The sequence below is a fragment of the Schistocerca cancellata genome, chromosome 3 (genome assembly GCF_023864275.1).
Source record: "Schistocerca cancellata isolate TAMUIC-IGC-003103 chromosome 3, iqSchCanc2.1, whole genome shotgun sequence".
Classification (NCBI taxonomy): domain Eukaryota; kingdom Metazoa; phylum Arthropoda; class Insecta; order Orthoptera; family Acrididae; genus Schistocerca; species Schistocerca cancellata.
The window spans coordinates 571,513,267-571,526,914 of NC_064628.1; positions in this window are offsets into that span (position 1 = coordinate 571,513,267).

Genomic DNA, 13,648 nt, shown 5'->3' on the forward strand with positions numbered 1-13,648 from the left:
TCCCGCGGTAATACGGAACGCGAAAACAAGGGATCAATATCTGGCAGACTTCCAAGGAATCCGAAATTCCACATGGGACGACGAAGCTCAGCCCTACACTGATCCTGAAGAATCAGTCACCTCCCAACAGAATTAGGGAACGAGTAGATTGGCCACCAGAAAGGCGACAACGACACAGGGTAGTAGTAGAGTTAGCAATTGCAAATATCAGGAAGGAGGCGTTAAGTAGAAAAAGGTGATAAAAGGGACGCATTAGAGAATTAGTGCTGGAAATTGGCGATAAGGTTCTCGTGAGGACTCATAGTTTATCCAAAAGACACCGGCATATTAGCAGTAAGTTTTTCGACATGTATTCAGGACCCTTTAGGGTGAGACGTGTCGCACATTAGAACGCCATTGAAATCGAAACTGTCAGGTCTCGTAAGCCAAGAGGCTTGCACCACATATCCAACAACAAAAAATTGATTGAGTAAGAACAAGGAACAGGAGGGTCATCCTTTACGGACAACCATAAAGTTTAGTATAATCATAGTACTCCACGCAATCTTAAGCAATGGATTTGATACTCTTCTTGCTGTCCTTGCCTGGTCATAAGCTAGAAGCTAAGTGGAAAAACGAGTGTCGAAGGAAGATATTCGTACGCTATGGTGGTGATTTGCTCTAGAGAAGCGAGGATCACTCGTAAGGGAAACGAGAAGCAGTTACGCTGGGAAAGGTAAACCTTTGCCAAGTATATTGATGGGGAAACGTGCCATAGATGCGCTTGTGTGGTAGTAATGGCTCGCGCCGAGGTAGCGACGGGACCAGTTGTCGATTGCAAAAGGCACCGAATTTTTTGTGTGGTTGTGGTATTTGTGTTTTAGTGTTGTGCAGAAACGCAGCGCTATAAAGTGTTACTGACTTATGCGGTGATGACTTTGAGAGACCCCGAGAGCGAGCTGAACTTGGTAAGGAATATGTGACAGACCATAGCAAGGATAATCGGACGGAGGCAAGTTAAGGTTCCTGGAGGTAAACCATCCAGAGGAATGAAGGCCAAACTGAATGAAGAGGAAGCCCCAGAGAGGTAACAGGAGTGAGTACCGGTTGCAGTCATGAATGACATCTCCTTGACGTAAGATGATGACACTCTAGACATAAGACGTAAAGTGTGCCCTTAGATTTATAACTATTAGTATGTGGTATGCGGTTTCTGTGCTTGAATGTTTGTTCCCAGGGAATAAACAGCACTAAAAGGGACGAGATGCTGATAAAAATGGCCTCAGATGAAATTGCGAGTAAAGAGGACTGATGTGATGAACCACAGTTTTTGGTGTAATGTTTTCACGTCTTTTCCAAGTAAAAACCGCTGTAATTTGTTCTTGGCGGACTGAACTTGAAAAAACGGAGAGGAAACATCTGAGTCGGGTAAAGTATGAAACTGTAGCGAGAGGTAATAACTCCAGGTGGTATCGTTCCAATAAACTTTCATTCTGTGTTTTTTTGTTGTGATGTGTTTCATGATGTACTAAACTGGTCATACCTAATGGATGAGCAGTTACGTTGCCTGTGTTGGCTTTGCCTGTGTGTTAAAGGAACAAAAAAAAGAAAAACGTTGGGATAAAACTTCTAGCTGTCTGTCAGTACTGCTAACGATATCTCATAATGGTAGATTAGAAAATTTTGATGGTGGAAGAAATATCTAAAACGTTGTGGTGACATATGAATGTCTGGAGTAATACTCGAGTAGTTTGGAAATGCGAGCATGCAAGAAGGAAGGAAGAGACAGAGGTAGATCATGGTGGTGGTGTAGTGGTTTACATGACAATCCCCAAAACCCAAGGTACCTGCCCTACTCCACAATCGAGACAGAAGGGTTGCTGCTTTATGGGCACTCAAATATGATTAGTATCTAAGGAAGTAACCATAAGAATTTAACAGTTGTCAGAGAGAAGTAAATCACCTGTAACCAAAAAATAGGCTAGCAATTTTTATAAAACGCCTCCCACACAGTAACGCCTTTTGGAAACGCATTTTTCCTTTGTTGTAATTATTATTCAGGAATGAAGAAACTAGTATTTGAACTCAGTTACTGTAAATTGCCAAACAGATTAGTGTAAGATTTCAGAGAGGCCTGTGTATAAACAAAATGTAATATGTAGAGGTTAAGAATTATTTTGTATTAGTAACTATTTGCCATCCATTGTAAAGCCCTGGTGAAACCTGTAAATAATTAAGTTTTGTGTACTGTAGGTTAATTGAGATGTGTACTTGGTGTAATCAAGTGAGGAGATGATGACCACTAAAATTTAAGAGAATGACAATTGTTCTGTCTGAATGTTGCAAGGCGATGGCGAGAAAAGGGCGGCTTACCGAGTCCAGGTGGCAAGGACACGGGAGAACCTGTCTCGGTGCTACAGCTGTGCGCGGAAGGGCGCGCACGCACGGGCCAGGCGGTATGAATGGAGCCTTGCACCCCTCCCCCAGCCCATGCGGCAGAGCCGGGGCGTGGCTCGTCGTCCACGGCGGCCCGCGGTGACGCACCACTCTCAGCTGCTGGCACGCGCCGACGGCCTCGGGCGGCTACCTGCGGGGATTCACGGCCAGGCGGAGCGGCTAAGCCGTTAACTACAAAAGAGGCCCTGATGTTATCGCTCCGGCGCATCTTGTCAGGCGGCGACTCGCATGCCGTTACGACGGGACGCAAGAGGCGGCGGTCGTAATGACTTTAGCACAAGCCATTAGCGTTACCGAACTTGTCAGGTGGAGAAGTAGGTTGCTGTTTGGTTTGTTTCCAGAGCTAAGAGATGATGGCGTACAGACTGAAGGCTTCTAGTCTCATAGGTAACCCCTGTAGTGACTATGGACACGGAAATGAGGGAGAGCCCGTGAAAGACTGGCAATACAAAGACAGCGGATTTCGGACTTAGAGGAGGAGGAGGAGATTAGTGTTTAACGTCCCGTCGACAACGAGGTCATTAGAGACGGAGCGCAAGCTCGGGTGAGGGAAGGATGTGGAAGGAAATCGGCCGTGCCCTTTCAAAGGAACCATCCCGGCATTTGCCTGAAGCGATTTAGAGAAATCTCGGAAAACCTAAATCAGGATGGCCGGAGACGGGATTGAACCGTCGTCCTCCCGAATGCGAGTCCAGTGTGCTAACCACTGCGCCACCTCGCTCGGTTCCGGACTTAGAGATAGGGCATGAACTCGCCGATTTTTAATTAGATCATGATGAACTACACAAGCAGTTTTACTGATCCATGATAGGTTTCCGACTGAAAAAGGACATAACCTAGCCGATATTTAACTAAGTAGATGTTATCACGATGAACTTCACTAGCACTTTTTGTGATCCGTGATAGGTTTTGACGTAAAGAGGACATGGACCCACCGATATTTAATTAGGAAAAGTGTGTCATGATGAACTTCACTTGCATTTTCAGTGATCCATGACGTTGAGGTGTAGACACCAACAGCAGCGCCTGGTGAGAGACCTATGAACTGTTCGCCACCGAAAGTTAAGACAGTAAACGCTAGTAAACCTACCCCACAATAATTTAGCGGTTGAATGAGAACAGTAGGAAAACTTCAAACCATAAAGGGACACAAACGTTCAGAACGATTTTATAACAGGTGATTTAAGTGGGCTTACGGGAACTGCTGTACCTTTAGTCCAGCCCATTCCACTAGTCATGGTGCTTGCAGGACAACAAAGGCAATCGCTTTAACAGTGTGTTCACTGCCAACGGACGACTAGATTGCCGCCAGAATTTCTCAGAAAACAATTGCGCTGGGCGCAATAAAACTTAAGGAGACAGCATGTGAGGAATGAGAGTCGGCAGAGTGTAATAGGCTACTCCCCAAGTTACTTCGGAAGAAAGCCCTCCCCGACGATAACCCTAGATTGTGTGCGTGTGACTTAACAGTGGCGTGTGACTACTTAAGCTTAGGAAGTGCCAGTGATAACCGACCTAACCAGAGAGCTAGCCCCTTCTTTCAAGTGTTTCTGTATCATGCCTCTCTAAACTCAAGAGAAAACCTTGTATATTGTTCATATGAATATGTTGAGTAATATGTATAAAATGTTACTTGTCCTAGGTTAGTCATGTCATTAGTGTATCCTTCTTTGATGACTTCGTAGTGGATTCTGACAAAGAGGAAAAGGAGAGGACCATTGGCTTTGACATAAAGTATTATCCCTAAAGTTAGAAGTATAGTAAGGTGCATGTCGTTAGTCTGCCATCTACCAGACTGAAACTGGGGATGTAAGATAGGGTAAATTTTCTGACCCAAAGCAAGATGTACGTCTAATGAGTTAATCAGAACCTAGGTCGACAATGTTACTCTCAATCCTGTCTGGCCAGAATTAAGTGTGTGTCATGACAAGGCGGCCATAAGCCTCGGTGTAGCAGAGATAAGATACTTCATTTTAACGGGACCTAATACATGTGTAAAGGGATATTATTTTGTGAGCTTTTTGGGCCTATATAATTGTTCATAACATTGCTTTCATGGCCCACGTAGCTTTATTGCAATCAATAATGAGAATACTTTATTAAGGGTTTAGTTTGCTAGCAGACTCAATAACTAATGAAACTGAAATTAGAGTTTTTATTAGAGTTTCTGATAAGACGAATAATAGAAAATGTTTTGTAGCCCCTGAAGGCGATATATTTTTATTAAGTGATTGTTTATTCATTTTTGATGTGTTGTTAAACAGTAACTGCCACCCTTTCTATAACTGTTTCATCTCACTGTGTCTTGAAATAACTAGGTGTGTGTTCCATTATGTGTATTTATTTGTATTTGTAATATTTCCTCATTTTTATATTTTGAACAGAACTTCTGTGATGCCTATTGAGAACCACTAACTGCCCCCCTTGTTATGAGTGTTCCAATTCACAGTGTGTTAAAACAATTAAGTGTGTTTCCAAAATGTGTACCCATCTGTATTGTAAAATTGTGATTAATTACTTAAGGTGATATCGTTTCTAGAACTTTCAATGACGCTCTGAATATTTGTTGCAATAATTTATTGTGTTTGCATAATGCGTACCGATCCGTATTTTATAATTGAGATTATTTACCTGAGATAATAGCACTTACAGAACATTCACAATGCTGAGAATATTTGTCGCAATTGTCACTGTGTCAATGATATTATTTTGTGCGGTCTTGGCGGACTAACTGTGAAATGTTGCACTTTGAACAGTGCCTAGCAAAGCATGTTAAAAAAATATATATAAAACGGATTGGTGCAGCGTGGAGATTAGGGTCTACTCCGTGTTGCATCAATTGAAAAATGTTCTGGACTGTCGTTCCATCGGAAAGACAGCCCGAAGTCAATTTTCTTCGATGATACCCGAGTGTGATGAAACGGAACTTGTTGTACCTTTCCAATGTTTTATTAAATTGCTAGCACGCAGAAATTATTAGCAAGAGTTTCTTCTCTTGCAGATAATACCTCAGCTGGTGTCCAAAAGGAGAGAATGGACTAAACAGTGTTATTTATTAATTTTTTTATGTTGTGTACCACGTTTCCCATTTCCCTTGCCTTTGTGCGGCCAGGACGGTATAAATGAGTGAGTGTGTGAACTAGCAGAAAGTTTTAGGCACAGATTGTAACACTGCACGAATCGTCGTTCTGGGGTAGGGTAGTACCAACCCCCCAAGCGTGAACAAGTTTAGCAGAGACCAAGTTTGCAGGTCAGGGCAAAGATGACACGTAGACGCGCGTATTGGCTCTATCACATTGGCTCGCCACCCCCATTACGTTTGTAAGCCGAACGGTTAGGAGAATTCGGTTGGAAGAGCACTTGTTCCTGGATCGAGGCTCTGTCAGACTTGGAGACGCAGCTCTCGTTTTGGTAATGTTAACATAGGTATTAGATTGTCTGAAATCTGCTCTGTAATCAAGTCCAGATGTTGAAATCAGGTGCGAAATTACCACTGAACGCCATAAGGGAATTGATTTTCTTAATTTACTCGAATTTCAGTAGACCTTGCATTAGTGCTTTGTTCAGGCAACGCACCATGTGCCTTAAGCTCACGGTCACGTTACTGCTCTGTGCTTAACGGAAATTCACTCATTCAATGTATTTTAATCTGCTCTTCCATCTATTGTAATATTTTGGGGATTTTTATTTATTTTCCATGTTTTCTTAGTGAACTTGCTTTCGCGCCACGTGGTCTGTTGGAGCAACCGCCGCATTGGTAAATTGTAGTTTCGGTCTGAAAGTATATTGTACACGATGAATAATCATACGATAGTGAGCGAGTGTAAAATAGGAAAGGAAGAATCGTGTGTGTCCATATTTTTCTGGGTTTCTGTTGGCTACTGAAACTTGGTCATGTGGGTTGAACAGCATTGAAGTGATGTTTCTTGTGCATCCCCATAACGATTTGATTTGTTGGCGATGTTGTGTGTTAAGTAAAATACTCATGCCACTAGGAAAAGTATCGGATTTTAATGCCCACTGATTTGATACATATTTGCGAAATACTCCTCAACCCTGACCTAGTTTTGCTTGTAGTGTCTTTGCGGAACTTGTTCTGAGTGATCTATAGCGACTGAATGTAATAACCGTGGGTTTACGTATAGCTGTGCGGTTGTATAAAATTACATTGAAGCCAGGTCTGCGCTCCTCTGTCCCATTCCATAATTACGTAGCGAAACTGAACCTTGTTAACTAGAGACCGATGACGTACATTGCAAGAGAAACACTACTAGTTGTTGAAATACCATCGGTACTGATTAAATATCAATACCCTCGACTGATTGTTTACTCCGACCATCATAAAGAATAGGTGGCAGTCAGTACCACAGTAGAATTCTGGGTCATGAAAGCAAGTAAAAGCTATATACTGCCTATTAAGCCCTGTATAGATGCCTCCTGTAGTGGTTCAACAAAAAATGCGTTATCTATTGCGTTCAAATTTTTACCGGTTCGTGAAAACCTTCCGCTAGAAATTATTAACAACCAGCAATAACTCGCAGGGGCCAGTAATTTCGTGGACCACACGAAGTTAAGAAACCATTTACTACAGACGGTAGCTTGGAGGAGTGGTAGGACATGTCAAAGCGACGGTAATCTTCCTACTTAGGTAGACTTTTACCACCACCAGTACTGGAAGGTTATGTTGCAACCTGTCACCAGAGCTCTTATCAGTAGAACACGTATGGAACTTCATGAAGCGAGAAGTTACTCCTTCGTCAGAGCCTGTAAGAAGCATTGTCAAATTGCCAGAAAAAGTGAAAGATGCTAGGAAGAAACTGTTGCACGATGGCATTTGGCACATTTACGATCGTCTGCATGCGATAATAAAGTCCCGCGTCGCCGCCAGGCGGGGATACCTTGTTTACTTATTGATTTGACTGTTTTGGCACCCTTTACTGAGACATCCGCGTTTTATTTGGTTTAAATCTGTTGTCACAGAGTCCTACAATCATGAACTGTCACATTACTTGTCAACAAAATGCCCTTGCCCTTGAGGGTGTTACGTTTTCTGCCGGCAGAATATTTCAGTTGGCTGTGTCATACAGGGTGACTCACGTAAGGTGTAACAGACCTTTTATTTCTTAAACGCTTACACACATCGAAACGCGGTTTTCGACAAATGTTTTCGTTTGGTTAATGTTTTTAGCGCTGTTATCAACTACGATTTTGAAGTATGTACTTTTTTAGTCGGAACCGTATACTATTTATAATTACATAAGATAGCTCTTGAGGTGATCATTCCACTACACAGCATTGTTAATGTTGACGTTGAAATCTGTCGTAAAAAATTAAAGAAATATCCTAGAATGTGAGAGCACGGTGGCCTCAAACGGCATTTACGGTGCAAACACTGCCACGCAGTCGTCTCTGACCAGGCTGCTTAGTTGTATATCGTAAGGTATGCCTGTGCTATGAGAATAAAGCGTTATTTCCCACAGAACCAACTCACGACCTAGATGCAGGTTCACTACGAATGTTGTGTACGGAAATTCGACATAGGTTGCTACCTAGGGTATCACAAAGAACTTAGGAAAACTATCTCACATTTGTGTATCCTCCCACATTTACGTGAGTTGAAATAGAGATATCAACTGTTCTTTCTTCAATAAGAAAGAGAACTATACACCACAAAAATCAACTACTTTATTAAATATCTGAATGTTACAAGTAATATTTGACGTCTCTCTCCATTTCCACGGCTGTGTGCTTCTTAGAGGCAACTGCCTCTACCTACAGTGTTCTAATTATATCTTATAGGATACAATCGTTGAAACAAACACTTCATTAAAAGTACTTTGATGACACCCTGTACACCGCAAAATAAATATTCTTCTTAACGAAACATCTTTTCATGTTGAACGTAAGCGCTTAATGACAGTGTTACCAGCTATGTGGAACACACGCTGTCAACTAAGTTGACATTGCAGTGCAAATTCGTACACACGAAAATGAAATAAACAATTAACTAACGTAAAACGTAACGTAAATTTTGTCTTCCAAAAAGTGTAACTTTACCCTTTACTTAAGCATGTGTTCAAATTGTTGATCATGGTCTGATAGGCATATTTGCATTGCCATTAGAAAGAACGATGAACTAATGATGATGTGGATGACGTGGTATAGCATGCACTGGCGATTCAACGAGACATATTGTTTTATGAAAGGCTTCAACGTCAACATTAACAATGGCTATGTCACTGTAAGCTGTCTAACAGTTATAAAAAGTATGCGGTTACATTAAAAAAATGTACTTGCTTCAATATCTCCGTCGATACCAGCACTAAAAACATCAACCAAAGAAACAAAACAAAAGTGCCCCTTGAGTTTCTAACATTTGCCGAAAACCGCGTTTCACATTTGTAACCGTTCGCGAAATAAAGGGGTGTTGCCTCTTATGTGACTCACCCTGTTAAGTTCAGTTCTTCAGAACCTCAAATATTTCCCGTGTAACGCACAGACTTCTTTCTGCTTTTAATCAACACTTTGGGAATTAAATTAATGTCACTCATTATGCACTACCTCATAGTAGGCACTTGATTAGGAGTTCTAAGTTACGAGATCTGTGCAATAAGTAGTCCAATACACGTTTTGCTAGGCCAGTTAGGGTTGGAAAAACGTGGAATTTATCGTGGGACATCGTGGAATGTGTCCGTTTCAGCCCCTATTTATTCGTGAAGTTCCGATAGGTGGAATCGCTACACGTAGCCTTCAAATGGCGTCTGTAATGAGGGTGCATTCCAAGCGGACATGTCCAAGCGGACAGCTGTCATTGAGTTTCTTTTGGCAGTAAACCACAGCATTGTAGATATTCATAGGCGCTTGCAGAATGTCTCTGGAGACATGGGAGTAAAGAAAGAACGTTGGGTCTTTGGGTGAAGCGTGTGTCACCATCACAATAAGGGCGCGTGAATCTGTCCGATCTCCCTCCTGCCGGTCGGCCGTACACTGTTGTGACTCGTGCAATGTTAGAACGTCCGGACACTCTCATTCGATGTGACAGACGGATCATAATGAACACCTCGCCGCTCAACTGGCATCCCTGATGGTAGTGCTGACACACTCGGCCAGCACTTGAGGTAGTCGCCGCGTGGAGTGGCCGCGTGGTTAAAGGCACCATGTTAAGGATTGCGCGCCCACTCCCGCCGGAGGTTCGAGTCCTCCCTCAGGCATGAGTGTGTATGTTGTTCTTGGCATAAGTTAGTTTAAGTAATGTGTAAGTCTAGGGCCCAATGACCTCAGCAGTTTGGTCCCTTAGGAATTCACACACACACACACACACACACACACACACACACACACACAGTTGGGGTAGTACTCGCTGGGCTCTTCGCCGCCTAACAGACCTTAAAGAGCAACGGAGAAACATCAGTGCGGAATCCCTTTTATGTTATGAGGCTAATCGTGACAATTTTTCTTCGAACTCCGTCATAGGTTTCATCATTTCGAACCGGAAACAAAACGACAATCCATGGTGGGGTGCCACACTAACTCTCATCCGAAAAAGAAATTCAAAGCCGCAATTTCAGACGGTAAAGTCAGGGCGACGGTCTTCTATAGCTCCGAAGGGGCTGATCTATGTGACGCTCTCCCTCATGGTGCGATAAATTATGACGTGTATTGTGCACGAAATTGAAGAGACGACTTCAGTGTCTTCGTCGCCACAAAATGCAAGCGAACCTCTCCTTCTCCATGACAACGCAAGGCTTCCGAAAAGTTTGCGCACACGAGAGGAATTCACAAAACTTCGTTGAACTATTCTTCCTTACCCACCCTACAGCCCTGATGCCGGACCTTCCGACCTCCATCTGTTTGTCTAATAAAGAACGCACTCCGCTGGAAGCAGTGCCTCGATGCCTGGGAGGTTACTGATGCAGCAAGACATTGGCTGCCACGTCGACCACCTAGACAGAATTCACCGTGGTACAGAGGTAGTGTCCTTTATTACTAATCAAAACCGATAGCGTCCTAGGTCCGATATCAGCCACTACTTATATTTCAAACAAAAATCAACAGCAGCAAACAAAACCCCGGTACAAGAATTCATTCTCGTTCTGCCGACGGCCATGTCAAAATAACGAAGGAGCGGTTAGATTTTCAGGGCAGTAGCAATGAGAAACTGTCCCTAATAGGCGGGAAAATCTCCGCTGTTCAATGGTATGAAGACAGCAATGAGACCACTGCATCACAGATACATATTCTTTACCTACAGCTCATTTCGAAGTGGGACTCAGCACTTCAGTCGATATCAGGTCGAAGACATGTCTGGAGACACCCTGGTCACACATGGGATACCACCGTGAACGTCGCACGCCATATGGGCTGGCAACCAGTGGTGACAGTCTGGGGTGTCACTTCTTTTCCTATCAGGACACCTTTCGCGGTCATCCGTGATACCCCTACAGAACAGCTGTACGTCGGTGATATTCTGCGTCCCGTTTTGTTGCCTATCATAGCAAGCTATCCTGGGTTTACGTTTCAGCAAGTTAATGTCTGTCCGCACACAGCGAGAATTGCTGCAGCTTGTCACGGTACAAAACCCTACCTTGGACAGCAAGGCCACGAATCTCTCCCCATTGAGAGGTTTGGGCAGGACCTTCCAACAATCGCGGGATTTTGACAATGTAACACGACGATTGGACAGAATTTGGTATGATATTGCTCAGGAGGAACGCCAAGCCGAGTAAGCGGTTCCAAAGGGCCACAGGTGGACCATTGCGTTTTTGACTTGTTCAGTTTGTGAATCCCTTTCTCTTGAATAAATCATCTGATTTGTTTGAATTTGTAATCATTTCTTTGTTGCACGTGTACATGACGTCCCATTCGGGTAATTTCTTTGTGGTGCGTCGCTTTTTTTTCGTCTTAGAGAGTATTTCGGTTCCATTTTAAAAGTTTTATTTATTACCTATTTGGTTTAATATTAATTATGAAACATTCTACTTTGTCTGCTTCACAGCCGTGTACAAAACGTCCTCTTCTAAAAATTTTGGTCTAATGGTTTCACTCTCTGCTTTGCATATGTGTATAATCTGTTGTTCCTTTCAAATTCTGCGCATTAATGGTTTCACTCATAAGTCCTGAAAGTGCTGTTGTGTCTGCTTCAGACACTAGCGTAACTTGTTGCCTTTAAAAATAATTTTGGATTTATCGTTTCACAGTTTGCTTCACAGACGTCTAGAGTACCTTAACTATCAGCTGTCTGCTACTGTTTATTACAGGAGCTGTAGCTGAAATCGTTGTTGAATTTTTGTACATTTATCAGAATCTAATGGTTTGTTCCCACTTGTTCGTCCTTGTAATAGAACGTTTGCCCATGGTAACAAATCAATTTACCTTGTTTCGATACTTATAGGACAGGTCTCTGTGGTAAATAAATATTTGATTAACCATTTTAATTACGCTCATTACGTTAGTGCTCCGAGATCTTAGCTCTCTACCAGTTGGCTATTATGCGCTTGCCGCTGCTTCTTGCTTTGCCATTCAAATAGTGCGGAAGGTAGAGCTGGTGCTTTTCGCAATCTGTACTTGCTGCTACACTTGTAATGCCTGCTTGGTAAGTCCTCTCACCACTTTCGGATTCTTCTTCTTCTTCGTATTTTCGCGTTCATTTCTGTGCACTTTTTGAGAGCGGATGCCCTCTTTATCCATGTCTGCTGAAACAGTTGATGTTGCTTTTGGTAGTACTTGCTGGTCTTCATGTTCTAGAAGTGGGTGACAAATAACTATTATTTCTGATGACACTGATTTCGAAATATTTCTTTTCTCCTGACGCTCTCAAGGCGACATGTAACAACTGAGCATGAACGCTTCGTACACCGCCTGCCCCGTACTCACCGCTGGCTGCAGCAGCTCCCGTCCGCACTTACACCAACTCGAGCTGCTATACGACACAACCGCTCGCTTCTGTGTCTCGGAGCAACTGGATATGGGATTGGCGAACCAAGACTCCTCATCTAGGAACTGGCAAGTGCAGCCAGTTTCCTGTAGTGGCAGTTCATTAAAGGTGTATCACTCGTCTGGCACACAGATACCGCCGTGCAGCTTACGTGTCCACAGACTCCGCGTTGGAACTGCACATTAACCCTATGTTCCGGGCTACTTTAACAATCTTTGTGTGGGACGGCAAAGCAAGGATTTTTGCGCAGCTGCCCATATGCAAAGACGATACCAACCTCTATTAAAAATAAAAATAACCTGCGATCCTCAGGTGTGCTGTGCGCCGATTACATGTGTGACTGCTGAGGCGAAATAGTCAATAGCGTGATACCTCTGGGGAACCTGCCACTCTTCGGATGTATTAGGCTTACTCAAAGGTGCAAAGGGTCTCTCTGGGTAAAATATGTAATTCCAGTTGCTCTTGGGACGTCCACGAGGTCTACATTAACTTCAAATACTTCCAGTAGTACAGGTAGTCTTCCGGCAGTATACCAAAGAGACCTAGTGTGGCTAATCCAGCTAAACTGTCTGTCATACAAGCGAAATTACTTTTAGTGTGTGACTATATAAAGTGACAAATGAAAATTTTGTATTTACTAAGCTTCAGGAAGGTACAATTGAGAAATGGCCTTTCTGCACACATAAATAATTAAGGGAACTTGCAGGTTGACGTAAATGTATCAACGGGCGTGTAATGTCACGCACCTGGTCGAAACAATGAAATCCATTCAAGGGAACAAGTTTTTAAATGACAAATCATCTAAAGAGTATATCACAAACAGCAGTACACTGCTTTAAATTGTTGCGAAGAAGCTGGTATTGCTAGGATATTGTTGATGCCAAAGAGCTGAGCAGAAGTGGAGTTGTAAAGATATTATGGTAGGCTAAACGCTGAGCTTGAGAACAGATTTTTAATCCGACTTTCGTTTAATCAATGTAGACCACAATTATTGCGGCAGTTTCTAAATGTCTTAAAGTTTGATCATATATACAAACAGCGACCAGCGATACTGAAGTGACACTACCTTTTGCAATGGGAACCACTGCTAGACGTGCAAGGAGAGAGCGAGTGAGGTTCTGGAAGATACCGACAGGGATGTGGAGCTACGCTGGTGTCAGTGCCGTGGCAGGCTGCTCAGGAATAGCCCGCTCGATGTCGTCCCACAGATTATCGACTGGGTTTAAATCAGGGGTGTTTGGTGGCCGGAATGACAAGATCGCCCAAGGAATGCTCGCC